Genomic DNA, 14,580 nt, shown 5'->3' with positions numbered 1-14,580 from the left:
AACAAAGCCATCACTAACAAGGTTCCTCAGAATCCATAATATATTACTGGAGATCACAGGGGAGGGGGACATTTAAGTAGCTGGTATGTTAATTCTCTCACTAAAAATGCAGAAATATTCAATTGCTAAAAGTTGGCAAATTCACACACCACATGCCATACACTTATCTTAACACTCCTCCCAAAAGGGTCACATACTTCTCTCTATATAAGGATCACATCCAGGAAACATATACACCCTTCTAAAATGCCACCATCACTATAATACAAACACTTAAAAATAGGAATTACTGAAATGTCCAACTATCCACGGACTATAGGTGAGCACCATCACGTCCAGCTAATTTTTTTTATTTTGTATAAACAAGGTTTCACCATGTTGTTCAGGCAAATCTTGAACTCCTAGGCTCAAGCAATCTGCCCACCTCAACCTCCCAGAGTGCTGAGATTACAGGAGTGAGCCACTGCACCCAGACAAGTACATGTAATCCTAAAAGAAAAAATGTGTCAAGATCTGATAGACACAGAAAAAAATTACTGACATGGCCAACTCCCTATCCCAGTGAAATATGGGATACTAAATACTATTTTTAGTTCCTAAATACTAAAAATTCATCTGACCAAGTACCATTGATAGTACATCAATGTAATTAATGTAGCATTCATACACTGAAACTATTTATAACTGTACCAACGTGGGTAAATGCACATGATAATAACAACAAAAAAGAAGCAAAGGAAAACAGTAACATATCAGGGTGGGTGATTTTTAAATTTTTTATTTACAATCTTATTGTTAGCACAAAAAAGGAAATTACAAAGGGGAACAATCTTTAAAAAGAACATTTGTCCAAGTGCGGTGGCTCAGGCCTGTAATCCCAACACTTTGGGAAGCTGAGGCAGGCGGATCACAAGGGCAGGAGTTCAAGACCAATATGGTGAAACCCCATCTCTGCTAAAAATACAAAAATTAGCCAAGTGTGGTGGTACACACTTGCAATCCCAGCTACTCGGGAGGCTGAGGCAGGAGAATCACTTGAACCTGGGAGGCGGTTGCAGGGGGCTGAGATCACACCACTGCACTCCAGCCTAGATGACAGAGCAAGACTCCATCCCCACTCCCCCCAAAAATTCTTCTTACCCGAAAGGTATTTGTCCTCCCTCTGTTAATCTCCCTAATTTGTGCTATAGTATTCGAAGTAAATGACATGGTGAAAAGTACGTCAAACCAAGCAACGATCATGTGTACTTAGCCCAGAGTATAATCTTAAACCTAAAAGTTTCTTGATAACACACTCACATTACAGCTACCACATCTATCATTTGCAAATATCTTTTCTTTTACACAAACCTGGACGGAGTCCTACAGAATTACTAATGGTAGCCGCTGCTCTGGTACACAAACAGGTAAACCAGAGAAGGCATGCCTGTAAATGTGCATACATAAGATGAATGACCCTGTGTATATTTCCTACTGTTAATTAGGAAATATATATTTACAAACTTTAAAAATAACATAAAGGTTCGTATCTGAGTCACGGCACCAAATACACACGCACACACACACAAAATAATATAAAGGACAAGCCAGGTGCAGTAGCTTATGCCTGCTATCCCTTTGGGAGGCCAAGACAAGACAGGCAGGATCACTTGAGGCCATGAGTTCCAGACCAGCCTGGCCAACATGGAGAAATCCCATCTCTACTAAAAATACAAAAATTAACCGGGCATGGTGGCACAGGCTTGTAATCCCACCTACTCTGGAGGCTGAGGCATGAGAATTGCTCGAACTAGGGAGGCAGAGTCTATAGTGAGCTGAGATCTTGCCACTGCACTCTAGCCTAGGAAACAGCGAGATTCTGTCTCAAAAAAAGAAAAAAAATTATACATACATGTATCTAAAGGACTGAGGGAGGCCAAAGTAAAATGTCTTTCTAAAATAACTAAGTAGACAAATTCAACAGGCCTAAGGCCACAACACTGCAAAAACAACTTTTCTTTTCAGGAAAAGGGGAAGGAGCAAGCTGGGGCAGTCTACAGATATGGCATCACTACACACAGCCAGAAACTAAAATTAATAAAACGGGAAACATCCACCTGTTCCCCTCCTATTTTTAAGTGTATGATAGTAGGTGCTCAGCAATCTTCCTAGTTTCCTTGTCTATTCACTTTCCCCAATACTTTCAAAACGTGACTCAAGCCATCACCACAATTGCAATCACCTTGACAAACCTACATACTCAGGCTGTCCCAGTTCTTGATGACCAGTTTTTAAGTCTGTAGAAAACCTAGCACACCTTGTGAACTTAGAGTCCACCTCAGTTTGGGGGTTGGAGGGAGAAAAGAAAAGGCTCATGTCCTATTCCTGCAGAGCCAACTCGTACTCAGTACTCAGTTGTAACCTGTACCTGAGTCAGCCAAAGATCCTACCGTATCTGACATGTTCCCACTATAATCCATCTACCACCCCATCCCAGGAACTGGAATCCTGCCCATAAACCCACCCTAAAGTCTCCATTTGTCTCGAGTTGCCTTAACCCGAATGCCACAATACTACACTCTCATCTGTCTGACCATACTGGCACTGGCTGCTGCTAGACACTGGATACCATATTATAGTTGACATATTGGATACATATCTGCTATCTAATTCCAAGACTACTCTTTTCCCAGTCAGCCCTAATAAGCTGCACTGACTAGACGTTACCTGGCTCTATCCTAAGACAAATCTCAAAACAGATAAAATACTTGTTTTATCATATACTTTCACCTTAAAATCATTTCTCAGTCTGCCAAGGTCAATAGCTAATGATTTTCTTTAAATACTGTCTATACCCACTCTTCACCTCACTTATATCTGAATACCACATTCTAAATTCAGCTTTCTGGACTGGTGTGTGTGTGTGTGCATGTGTCTGTATACATCTCCATCTTATTAACATAACTTTGTGACATAACTTGTGATGTAAATTTTTGACATAAAGACCTAAGAAACAAACCTGGGTAATTACAAATGGGTGTAATGGCTATCAACATTTCCAGTAAGACCACATTAGCTGGTAGAAATGAATATCCAGATCCAAAAATCAAGTTTACAAAAATTCATGTGTTAATGCTTATAAATGGTATACAGCATGACATAAGCACAATACATTATTACCATCTAAACCATTTCACACTGGGCATCACTGGCTTGCTGGCAAATTTCAAGGAAAGGCAGATTTCATAGAAGAGTAAATCTTCTATGAAATAAAGGATAATACTGCTTGATGTTGGGGGAAATCTAAATTTTCATTTCACATACTCTCAACAGAGTATATATCAAAAGTTTCCATGTTTATTTACTCAAGGTAGTAAAAAGTATTTCAATGAATTATTGAATGTTTATTAATAATTTGCATGATGATGAAGATAGAACTGTAACCAAGAAACAATTCAGACTGAAAACAATAAAACGAATGTGAAAAATAAACCACCTTAGAGAGAATGAAAAATTTTAACCGGAAATTTAGAATTGTGGTGACTATTAATATTCAATGCCTCTTTTTTCATTTTAGCATGACTATACAATACATACATGTCACATGCCCAATTTTTTTTTGTTCCTCTCATTTCTGATTAGCTGACCTTATTAAAATATTTAGCCACTTGATATAACCTACTAACCTTTCAGCTAACAACCATAGTACGCAATTCATAGGCTTGAATTATATGCATATTTAAGTTGAGAAAGCAAATATGCTTTCACAATTCAGTTTGTCAACACAGTATAGGTACTTCCCAATTCACATTTCAGATCTAAGAGTTTGATTGTTCACTTGGTAATTCCACACAGTGGTGACAACAGGAGACACATATGTGGTACTCTAAAATTATTTTAATTCTCTCTAATCTTAAACATTCCTAGGCAAAGAGTAAAGCATACAAATTACATTTTAAAAATTAAATTCAAGCCAGAAAAAGACACTATAAGAAAACTACAGACCAATATCCCTGATGAATACTGATGCGAAAATTCCTAACAAAATACTTGCAAACCAGAATTCATCAGCGCATTTAAAATATCATACACCATGACCAAGTGAGATTCATTGCTAAAATGTAAGACTGCTTCAACATACAAAAATCAATCAGTGTAACACAGCACATTAATAGAATGAAGGGCAAAAACCCACATGATCATCTCAATTGATGCAGGAAAAGCATTTGACCAGATTCAAAACTCTTTCACTATTAAAAACACTGAACATGCCTGGAGGATGGCTCGGAAAAAAGAAAAAAGAAAAAAAATACTCAACAAATTAAAACTAGAAAAAAATCACCTGCTATGGCTTGAATATTTGTCCCCTCAAAAACTTGTGTGGAAATTTAATCCCCAATGTGGCACTATTGAGAAGTGGGGCCTTTAATCGGTGATTGGGTAAGGAAAGCTCTGCCATCATGAATAGGCTAATCCATTCATGGATTACTGAGTTAGTGATTTAATAGCGTTATGAGAGTGGGACTGGTGGCTTTACAAGAGCAAGAGACCTGAGCAAGTATACTCAGCCCCATTGCCATGTGATGCCTTGCAACACCTAGGAACTGTGCAGAGTTCCAACTATCAAGAAGACTGTCATCAGATGTGGGCCCTCAAACTTGGCCTTCTCAGCCTCCTTAACTGTAAGAAATAAAATCTTTTTCTTTTTAAAGTACCTAATTTCAGATATTCTATTGTGAGGAACAGAAAGTGGACTAAGACGCTATCTCTACATATTAAAAGTCAAAAGCCCATAGCTAATATTATACTGAATGGTAAAAGACTGAAAGCTTTTACTCTAAGATATAGAACAAGGCATGGATGCCCACTCCCACCATGTGTCTATTCAACATAGTATTGGAAGGCATAGTCAAAGCAACTAGACAAGAAAAGTAATAAATAAAAGGCATCCAAGTCAGAAAAAGAAGTAAAATTATCTCCGTTCCCAGGTGACACAATCTTATATGTAGAAAATCCAAAAGTTTACACACACATAGAAACTCTTAGAACTAATAACCAAAAATTCAATAAAGCCGCAGGATATTATATCAACACACAAAATTCTTGTATATATAACAAACAATCTGAAAAGGAAATTAAGAAAACAATTCCATTTACAACAGCATCAAAAAGCACAACATACTTAGGACTAAACCTAAACAAGGAGGTAGAAGACTTGTACACTGAAAACTAAAAAATACTGCTGAAATGAAAGATGACACAAATAAATAGAAAGGCATCCTGTGTTCATGAAATGCAAGACAATATTGTAATCAAGTCCATACCACCCAAAGAAATCTATAGAACCAACACAATCCATATCAAAATCCCAACAGCACTTTTTTGTGAAAATGAAAAAATTAAGCTGAAAATTCATATAGAATCTCAAGGAACCCCAAATAGTTCAAACAATTTTGGGAAGAAAAGAACAAAGTTGGAAGACTCACACTTCCTAATTTCAAAGCTAATTTCAAAGCTTTGTCTAATAAGACAAAGTCCTCAATATCACCAACAGGTTCTTGGACTCCAATGTTAAGCAAAATGATGTATAATGAAACCAATTTTTTTCTCATAAACATTATAACAAAACAACATTGAACAAATTCATGTTATTCAAGGACCTGCTGTACATCATTTTGCTTAAAGTCCAAGTTTCCAAGAACCTAAGAATGGCACTAAATGAGTACTTACCAAAGCTACAGTAATCAAAAACTGTGAGGTGCTGACATAAAGACAAATAGACCAATGGACTAGGACAGATATGGATAAACAAAATGTAGTAGCTCCATAAAATGAATTACTCACCTTTTAAAAAGGAGGAACATCTGTACTACACTACAACATGGATGGACCCTAAGGGCATTATGCTACGTGAAACAAGCTAGTCACAAAAAAGACAAATACTGGCATGGCACAGTGGCTCACGCCTGTAATCCCAGCACTTTGGAAGACTGAGGTGGGTGTATCACGAGGTTAGGAGTTTGAGACCAATCCACCCAACATGGTGAAGCCTTGTCTTTACTAAATATACAAAAAATTAGCCAGGCATAGCACGGGAGCCTGTAAGAGAGGCTGAGGCAGGAGAATTGCTTGAACCAGAGAGGCAGAGGTTGCAATGAGCCAAGATCACGCCACTGCACTCCAGCCTGGTTGACAGATCACGCCACTGCACTCCAGCCTGGTTGACAGAGCAAGACTCCGTCTGGGGAGGTGCGGGGGGGGGGGTGCAGGGGAGACAAACACTGTATGATTCTACCTATGAGGTATGTGAAATAGTCAAATTCATAGAAACAGAATAGTGGTTACCAGGGACTACGGGAAAAGAGAATTGGGAGTTGTTGTTTAATAAGTACAGTGTTTCAGGCTTTCAAGACGAAAACTTTCTGTGTATCTGTTTCACAGCAGTTGGATATACTTAACGTTAATCAATTATGGACTTTAAAAATTGTTCAATGGTAAATGTTGTTGTTTACCACAGTAAGAAATTAAATTGGAAACCCCTTTTATCAAGGAAGCTCCCCTCATATGGTATAAACTCACAGGATTTTACTTACATCTTTATTGATCATTTGAGAACACTTTCTAATAAACAAGCATACGTGTACCATATAACCATTGATCTATTCAGATGTCATTTTGTAAATTAAGATACTAATCACTGATATCTACACTCAGAATATTTTGACAGATTTTTGTCTCCCATTCAATAAGGTGAAATGCACCAAAGCTTATGTTAACTTTACAGCAAAATATAATAATCTAGCTTTTCCAAAAAACATGGAAACACTAGGTTGAACAACCAAAGCTAACCCTGCACTTTTAAAGTTGCTCACCATAGAGTATGAAAACTGTCACTGAAACCCATTTAACAAATGTTCAACATTTCTTTCCCTTATTCAAAATATGATGGTACAAGTCAAGTCTCATAGTTATCCACAAAAGCACGCAACTTAAAGCCAGGGTAAAATGCAACAATCTTCCAGCAGCAATGCAAGCAGACTGCATCCAAGGGTTAGCATACTAAATGGCCTCATGTGATGATACTAAGATTTAGGAATTACCCTAAAATGCAACATTTGATTCCATTAAACTCGAGAGAGGGAGCATACAGCATAAATATGATCCAGTAAGAAGAGATTACCAATCTATCTATCTATCTATCTATCTATCTATCTATCTATCTATCTATCTATCTGGTTAGAGGTTAGTGCCAGGTATCATTAGGGGACTCCCACATTTTGCCCTCTAACCTATCCCATTTTCAGTGCCTCTATACACTCATGAGCATATTTCATACACTTTAGCATGACATCCAAACAGACCAACTCAACCTGAGCTCTAAGATGACTGAAGTTTTTAAACCTTTGCTAGAACTACGACCAAAAGACTGCCTTATTTCTAAACCACAACAAATACATTAAAGCATCCTGCAAAATCAATATCCCCAAAAGAACTATCGCGATGCCAAGGAGGCGAAATAATGACTCAGCAAATATTTAATATTAAGAGCTATACATTATTAAAAACAAATATATACCAGGGCTAACGTTTTTGTTTTGGATAGACTTGAAAGTACGTTCTACTACAGAGAACTTGAAACTATCTCAGGATTCATAGTTATTGCAACTTTGCTGTTAAGACATAGTTTGTTGGAACAATATTTTATTTGTTAGGTCATTAGTCAGGAAAGAAACTTCTCAATTAGAAAACTCTTCCTCAAAAAAAAATGTGTTGTAACGATCCTCTTGGCAAAAAGTTATCTGTGAAATAACATAGCAGTACTAAGAACAACATGACTGAGAAGATTATTCATATGCAAGGATCTCCATCTTATTCTATGATTATTATTTTGGCAAAAATACTCAAAATGATCTTTTCATCATGAAACACAATCTCCCTCTCTGTCTCCCCTCACCCACCATAAATGACTTTGCTCAGCTATCCTGACTAATAAATTAATTGCAACTAAGGGATAGGCACAGTGGCTCATGCCTCTAATCCAGCACTTTGAGAGACGGAGGCAGGAGGATTACTTGAGCCCAGGTGTTTGAAACTAGCCTGGGCAACATAGCAAGACCCTGCCTCTAAAAAATTAATAATAATAATATAATAAATTGCAACTAGGAAAGGGAAAAACTTTTCTCCTTCAACTACCGCATATAAACTATTCTGATGATGTTTGCCAAATAAACCATTATCATGTCATTTTACTTGAATGTCCCCTTTCACAGGTTAGTCCTCTGTCACCTACTTTGACTAACCATAATTTACAAAGTATTCAACTAAATTTCACTTGTCTGTTTTTCTGTCCAAAGTCATAAAGCAACAAGCAGAGTTTTTCCAGTATTACATACATGAAGTTAGTTACTAGTGAACCTACTATCTCATACTGATCATAACTTACAGATCACAAAATAATTTGGAAATCAATGTAGCAGATTCAACTCTCATAATATAAAAAAACAGCATTAACACAACTCTGAAAGTCTTCTGTTAGGTCTGCTACTTAATATCCAAGTTTACATCAAATTATGTTAATAAGTGTGATGCTTTTGACAAAATAAGTACGTGTATATGAATGGATGCATTTGTTTGCACAAAAAATACTGAGAGGATTAACAACAAACACTTTTTCCAAGTTGTCTGCAAGGAGGAGGGATGATAAAAGAAATATAGGAGGAAGGAATCTGTGGAAGACTTCTATATATCTTTGCATGTAATTTTAACTTTTGAATAAGGAAAATGTCATACTCATTCAAATAAAACTGAATTGTCAGGTTATGTCACTGTCATAGAAACAGAATTTTTTAAATTTCTGAAATTGAAGACAAATTGGTAAAATAAGCCTAATCATGTACATCAAATTAACAACACAAGCATACAGAGAAAGTACTTATATAAAGTGAGTTCAGAACACAACACTTTGCTTATCCTTAGTGGGAAGAATTCTAAGGACAAAAATTAAAAAGATGAAAATTTAAAGCATTTGGCTCACATTTGTAGTCCCAGCACTTTGGGAGGCCAAGGTGGGGGGACTGCTTGAGGCCAGTGGTTTGAGACCAGCCTGGTCAACATAGTGAGACCTGTCTCTACAATAAAAGAGAGGGAGAGAGAGGGAGGAATGAGGGGGAGGAGAGAAGGAAAGTGGGAGGAAGAGAGAGAGAGACCGCTTGAGCCCAGGAGTACAAGGCTGCAGTGAGCTGTGATTAGGTCACTGCACTCTAGCTTATGTGACAGAGCAAGACAGACAAATGGACGGAAGGAAGGAAGGAAGGAAGGAAGGAAGGAAGGAAGGAAGGAAGGAAGGGAGGGAGGGAGGGAGGGAGGGAGGGAGGGAGGGAGGGAGGGAGGGACGGACGGAGGGACGGAGGGACGGAGGGAAAGAGAGAGAGAGAAAATAAATTAAACTTTATACAATAGTTCTGTTGTCTACTACACTAATTCTGCTTTTCTGAAGTTATTTTCTTTATACTATAGGAAAAAGCAAGCAATCATGTTAATGATGCTAAGAATCAAGATATTAAGTATAACAGAGATAGTCAGCAAATAAACTTTTAAAATACATGTTAAACTTAATAGAAGAAAATACAAATTAAAACCACAAGACATCACTACACCTGTAAGAATTGCCAAAATAAAAAGATGACGGCCAGGCGCAGTGGCCCACACCTGTAATCCCAGCACTTTGGGAGGCCGAGGCAGGCAAATCACAAGGTCAGGAGTTCAAGACCAGCCTGGCCAAGACGGTGAAACCCTGTCTCCACTAAAAATACAAAAATTAGCCAGGCACAGTGGCGGGTACCTGTAATCCCAACTACTTGGGGGGTGATGAGGCAGGAGAATCAATTGAACCTGGGAGGTGGAGGTTGCAGTGAGCAGAGATCGCACCACTGCACTCTAGCCTAGGTGACAGAGTAAGACTCTGTCTCAAAAAAAAAAGAGTAAGACTCTGTCACAAAAAAAAAAAAAAAAATAGTGACAACACCAAAAGACAGCAAAGATGCAGAGAAACTGATTTTTATACACTGATGGTGGAAATGCAAATTACAGCCACTCTGGCAGAGCTTAGATGTTTCTTTAAAAACCATACATGCACTTACCATAACCACTAGCAATCTTACACCTGAGCATTTATCCCAGAGAAATGAAAATCTATGTCCACATAAAAACATGTACATAAACATCCATAGGATCTTCATTTGTAATAGCCAAAAATTGAAAACAGCTCCACTATGGGTTTGTGTCTCCCAAACATTCATGTTGAAGTCCTATATTCCAGTAACCTCAGAATGTGACCTTAATTGGAGTCAGGATCTTTACTGAAGTTATCAAGCTAAAATGAAGTCCTTAGGGAGGAATGCAATATGAGCGGTATTCTAATTCAATAGAGGGAGTAATTTGGAAACAGACATGCACACAAGGAGAATACCATGTGAAAATGAAGGCAGAGATGGGAGGTAATACTTCTACCACTGAAGGGTCACCAAAGACTGCCAACGAACCACCAGAAGCTAAGAGAGGGGCACAGAATACATTCTCTCAAAAAGAACTAACCCTGCCAACTCCTTGATCTTGGACTTCTTGCCTCCAGAAAAATAAATTTCTGTTGTTAAAGCTACCCGGTTTGTGGTACTTTGTTAGGCAGCCCTAAAAAACTAATACAAACCCAAATAACCCTCAATGAGTAAATGGTTAAACAAACTGTGGTACATCTATACCACAGACTAACATCTCAGCACAGAAAGAAAGGAACTACTGAAATATAACAACTTGGATGGATCCCAAGGAAATTATGCTAAATGCAAAAAAAAAAAACTCAATAGTTATATGCAGTATGATTTCCATTTATATGACACCATGAAAACATCAAAATTATGAATAACAGATTAGTGGTTGACAGATATTAGAAATCAAATAGAGGAAGGAGAGGAGGGGTTGGGGGGTGAGTATAACTAAATGAGTAGTGTGAGGGATATTTGTGATGACAGAACAGTTCTGTAGTGGTAGTGGTTACAGCTATCTACACATGATAAAACTGCACAGAATTACACACATAAAACATGCAAACATAGTTATCTAAATGAGTGCACGTATTAACTAGTGAGACGAATGAAACACAGTTAGCCCTCCATATCCATGGGTTCCCCATGCTGATTCAGCCAACCACAGACAGAAAATATTCAGGGCAAAAAGAACACAATGAAAAATAACAACAATAAAAAATAATACAAATAAATCAATGCAATATAAATATTTATATTATATTAGGTGTTGTAAGTCATCGAGAGATGATTTAAAGTATACGAGAGGATGTGTGTAGGTTACGTGAAAATACTATGCCATTTTATCTAAATAAACTTGAGCATCCATGGATTTTGATATCATGGAGGGTCCTGGAACCAATTCCCCACAGATATCAAGGGACACCTATAGGTGGCCTATCCAGTGTCAATTTCCCCGTCTTGATACTGTGCTATAATTATGAAAATGTTACCATTGGGGGAAACTGGGTGAAGAACACATGGGACTTTGTTCCTAATTCTGCAACATTCCATTAATTATTATACCAAGATAAAACTTTAAGAATGGAGTAAAACAGAGGACAAAAGAGAAAAGAAAAAAATGTAGACAACAAAGAACTTTAACATTTTTAATAGCATGCACAAAAGTGAAACAATTAGCTGAGTGCGGTGGCCCACGCCTGCAATCCCAGCACTTTGGGAGGCCTAAGTGGGCAGATCACCTGATGCTAGGAGTTCAAAACCAGCCTGACCAACATGGGAAACACCGTCTCTACTAAAAATACAAAATTAGCCAGGCATGGTGGCACACGCCTGGAATCCCAGCTACTCAGGAGGCTGAGGCAGGAGACTGCTTGAACCCATGACGTGGAGGTTGTGGTAAGTCAAGATTGTGCCACTGCACTCCAGCCTGGTTGATAAGAGTGAGATTCCGTCTCGGGAAAAAAAAAAAAACTGAACCAAGGGCTCAAAACAGACATTCGTATACCCATGCACATAACAGCATTATTCACAACTGCCAAAAGGTAGAAGCAACTCAAGTACAGCATTATTCACAACTGCTAAAAGGCAAAAGCAACTCAAGTATCCATCAATGAATGAATAAATGGATGAACAAAATATGGGACATACACACAATGGAAAATTAGCCTTAAAAAGGAAGAAAATTATGACACAAGCTACAACATGGATGAGCCTGGAAGACAGCACTAAGTGAAATAAGCCAGACACAAAAGGATAAATAGTCTATAATTCTGCTAAATAGGAATATATATGTGAGGTATCTAGGAGTCAAATTCAAAGAGAAAGTAGAACGGTGGTTGGGCTGGGAAAATGGGAAATTAGTGCTAAATGGGTATAGACTTTCAGTTGGGAGAGATGAAAAGGTTCTGGAAGAAGACTACCCTGGAGATGGTACCTAAGGACATGAGGCATCTGTGGGCTTGTTTCCTGTATTTGCTGGTCAAGACTATAGATCAATTTGAATATAATGGTTCCGAAAATTGTGATGTATATCTACAGATTAAGGGTAACTGAGAGAGGATTATGTGACTACACCAACTCTTCCTTTGATGGAATAATTGTAGTGATGAGTCGAGAGGACACCTAGGTCTCCAAGTGGCAGCAAGTCAGTAACTAAGCCAGGTATGTAGGTGGTGTCAGCCACCGGTTGCCTGCCCCAAGGAATCCTGTGGGAGCTGAAAAGTAGAGAAGTGGTCTATAAATCCAGAGATGCAGCCATAAAGACCTAAGAAGATGTAGGGGTATCAGCATGTTTGCCTTCTACCTCCTGCCTCTGCCTATTTTTTGTCCTGTAACTAAACGGGCAGAACTTCAAATACTTCCCACCTTCCAACTCTGAGACTCAGCAGACTGTTGAGAGAGTAGTACATCATGCCCCTGAATTTTTTATCTTCTTTGGAATATGAGTGGGGTCAGGAGGGATATGGGTTGGTGGATTAACAGAATTGAGGAGAGAGCAGGATGCTGATACTCCTGCCCAGGGCTGTACCTTGCCGATGAGAAAGACTCTTGGTCAAATGACAATAAATACAAACCTCTAGAAAGTTTTAAAAAACGGAAAAACTTCCAGAGTTGGATGGTGGTGATGGCTGCACAACAAATGTGAAAGCACTTAATGCTTCTAAAAATGGTTCAAATGAGGCTGGGCGCGGTGGCTCACGCCTACAATCCCAGCACTTTGGGAGGCCAAGGCAGGTGGATCATGAGGGTCAAGAGATTGAGACCATCCTGGTCAACATAGTGAATGAAAATCCATCTCTACTAAAAATACAAAAATCAGCTGGGCATGGTGGCGCACGCCTGTAGTCCCAGCTACTCGGGAGGCTGAGGCAGGAGAATTGCTTGAACCCAGGAGGCAAAGGTTGCAGTGAGCTGAGATCACGCCATTGTACTCCAGCCTGGGTAACAAGAGTGAAACTTCGTCTCCCAAAAAAAAGAAAAATGGTTCAAATGGATATGTCATGTATATTTTACCATAATAGAAAAAGTTAAAAGCAAAAAATGTTTAATTGGGAATATCGATATAAACTCATTTTTAAAATATATCAAAAACAAATACACTTAACTATAGTACATTAAAATATATTAACCAATAAAAATCTATAATAAACTTCAAAAAAAGAGATAAAAGAACAAATCCATGTTATCATTACACTTACTAAATTCACACCTTAATTTGAAAATTGGTAACTAAAGGAAAAAAATAAGTATTTACTCTACCTTTTCCTTAAGAATTATATTTCGGGCTGGGCACCGTGGCTCACGTCTGTAATCCCAGCACTTTGGGAGGCCGAGGCTGGTGGATCACCTGAGGGCAACAGTTCAAGACCAACCTGGCCAACAAGGTAAAAACCTCATCTCTACTAAAAATACAACAACAACAACAAAATTGCCGGGCATGGTGGCATGCGCCTGTAATCCCAGCTACTCAGGAGGCTGAGGCAGGAGACTTGCTTGAACCCAGGAGGCGGAGGTTGCAGTGAGCTGAGATCGCATTCCATCCTTGGTGGCAAGAACAAAACTCAGTCTCGATTAAAAAAAAAAAAAAAAGAATTATATTACAGGTAACAAGCAATCTCAGTTAATGAAAGAAAACTACTTTAAAGAAGCCAGTGAATACAGAAGGAGTGATTTTGGAAATTATTCCATAACTTACAATGAAATCAGTGATACAAACAAGATTAGCAACTGTTATTAAAAATAGCAGGTGAGGCCGGGCGCCGTGGCTCATGCCTGTAATCCCAACTCTTTGGGAGGCTGAGGCAGGTAGATCACCTGAGGTCAGGAGCTGAAGACCAGCCTGGTCAACATGGTGAAACATCATCTCTACTAAAAATACAAAAGAAAAAAGATTTTTGCCTGATGTGGTTGTGGATGCCTGTAATCCCAGCTACTCAGAAGGCTGAGGCAGAAGAATTGCTTGAACCTGGGAGGCAGAGGTTACAGAGAGCTGAGACCGCACCATTGCACTCCAGCCTAGGCAACAAGAGCGAAACAGTTTGTCTCAAAAAAATTAAAA

The 14,580-nt window shown here is 38.5% G+C and overlaps 1 protein-coding gene and 1 pseudogene across 25 annotated transcripts in view; one reads left to right on the top strand and one right to left on the bottom strand.

Moving 5' to 3' along the window:
• Positions 1-14,580, bottom strand: part of STAG2 (STAG2 cohesin complex component) — a 145,049-nt gene that overhangs the window by 86,764 nt on the left and 43,705 nt on the right. The window lies entirely within an intron of this gene.
• On the top strand, positions 12,390-12,790 carry LOC108589797 (transcription elongation factor SPT4-A-like; annotated as a pseudogene).

Source organism: Callithrix jacchus, chromosome X (assembly GCF_049354715.1).
Source record: "Callithrix jacchus isolate 240 chromosome X, calJac240_pri, whole genome shotgun sequence".
Taxonomy (NCBI): domain Eukaryota; kingdom Metazoa; phylum Chordata; class Mammalia; order Primates; family Cebidae; genus Callithrix; species Callithrix jacchus.
This window is presented reverse-complemented; position numbering and strand designations above follow the sequence as displayed.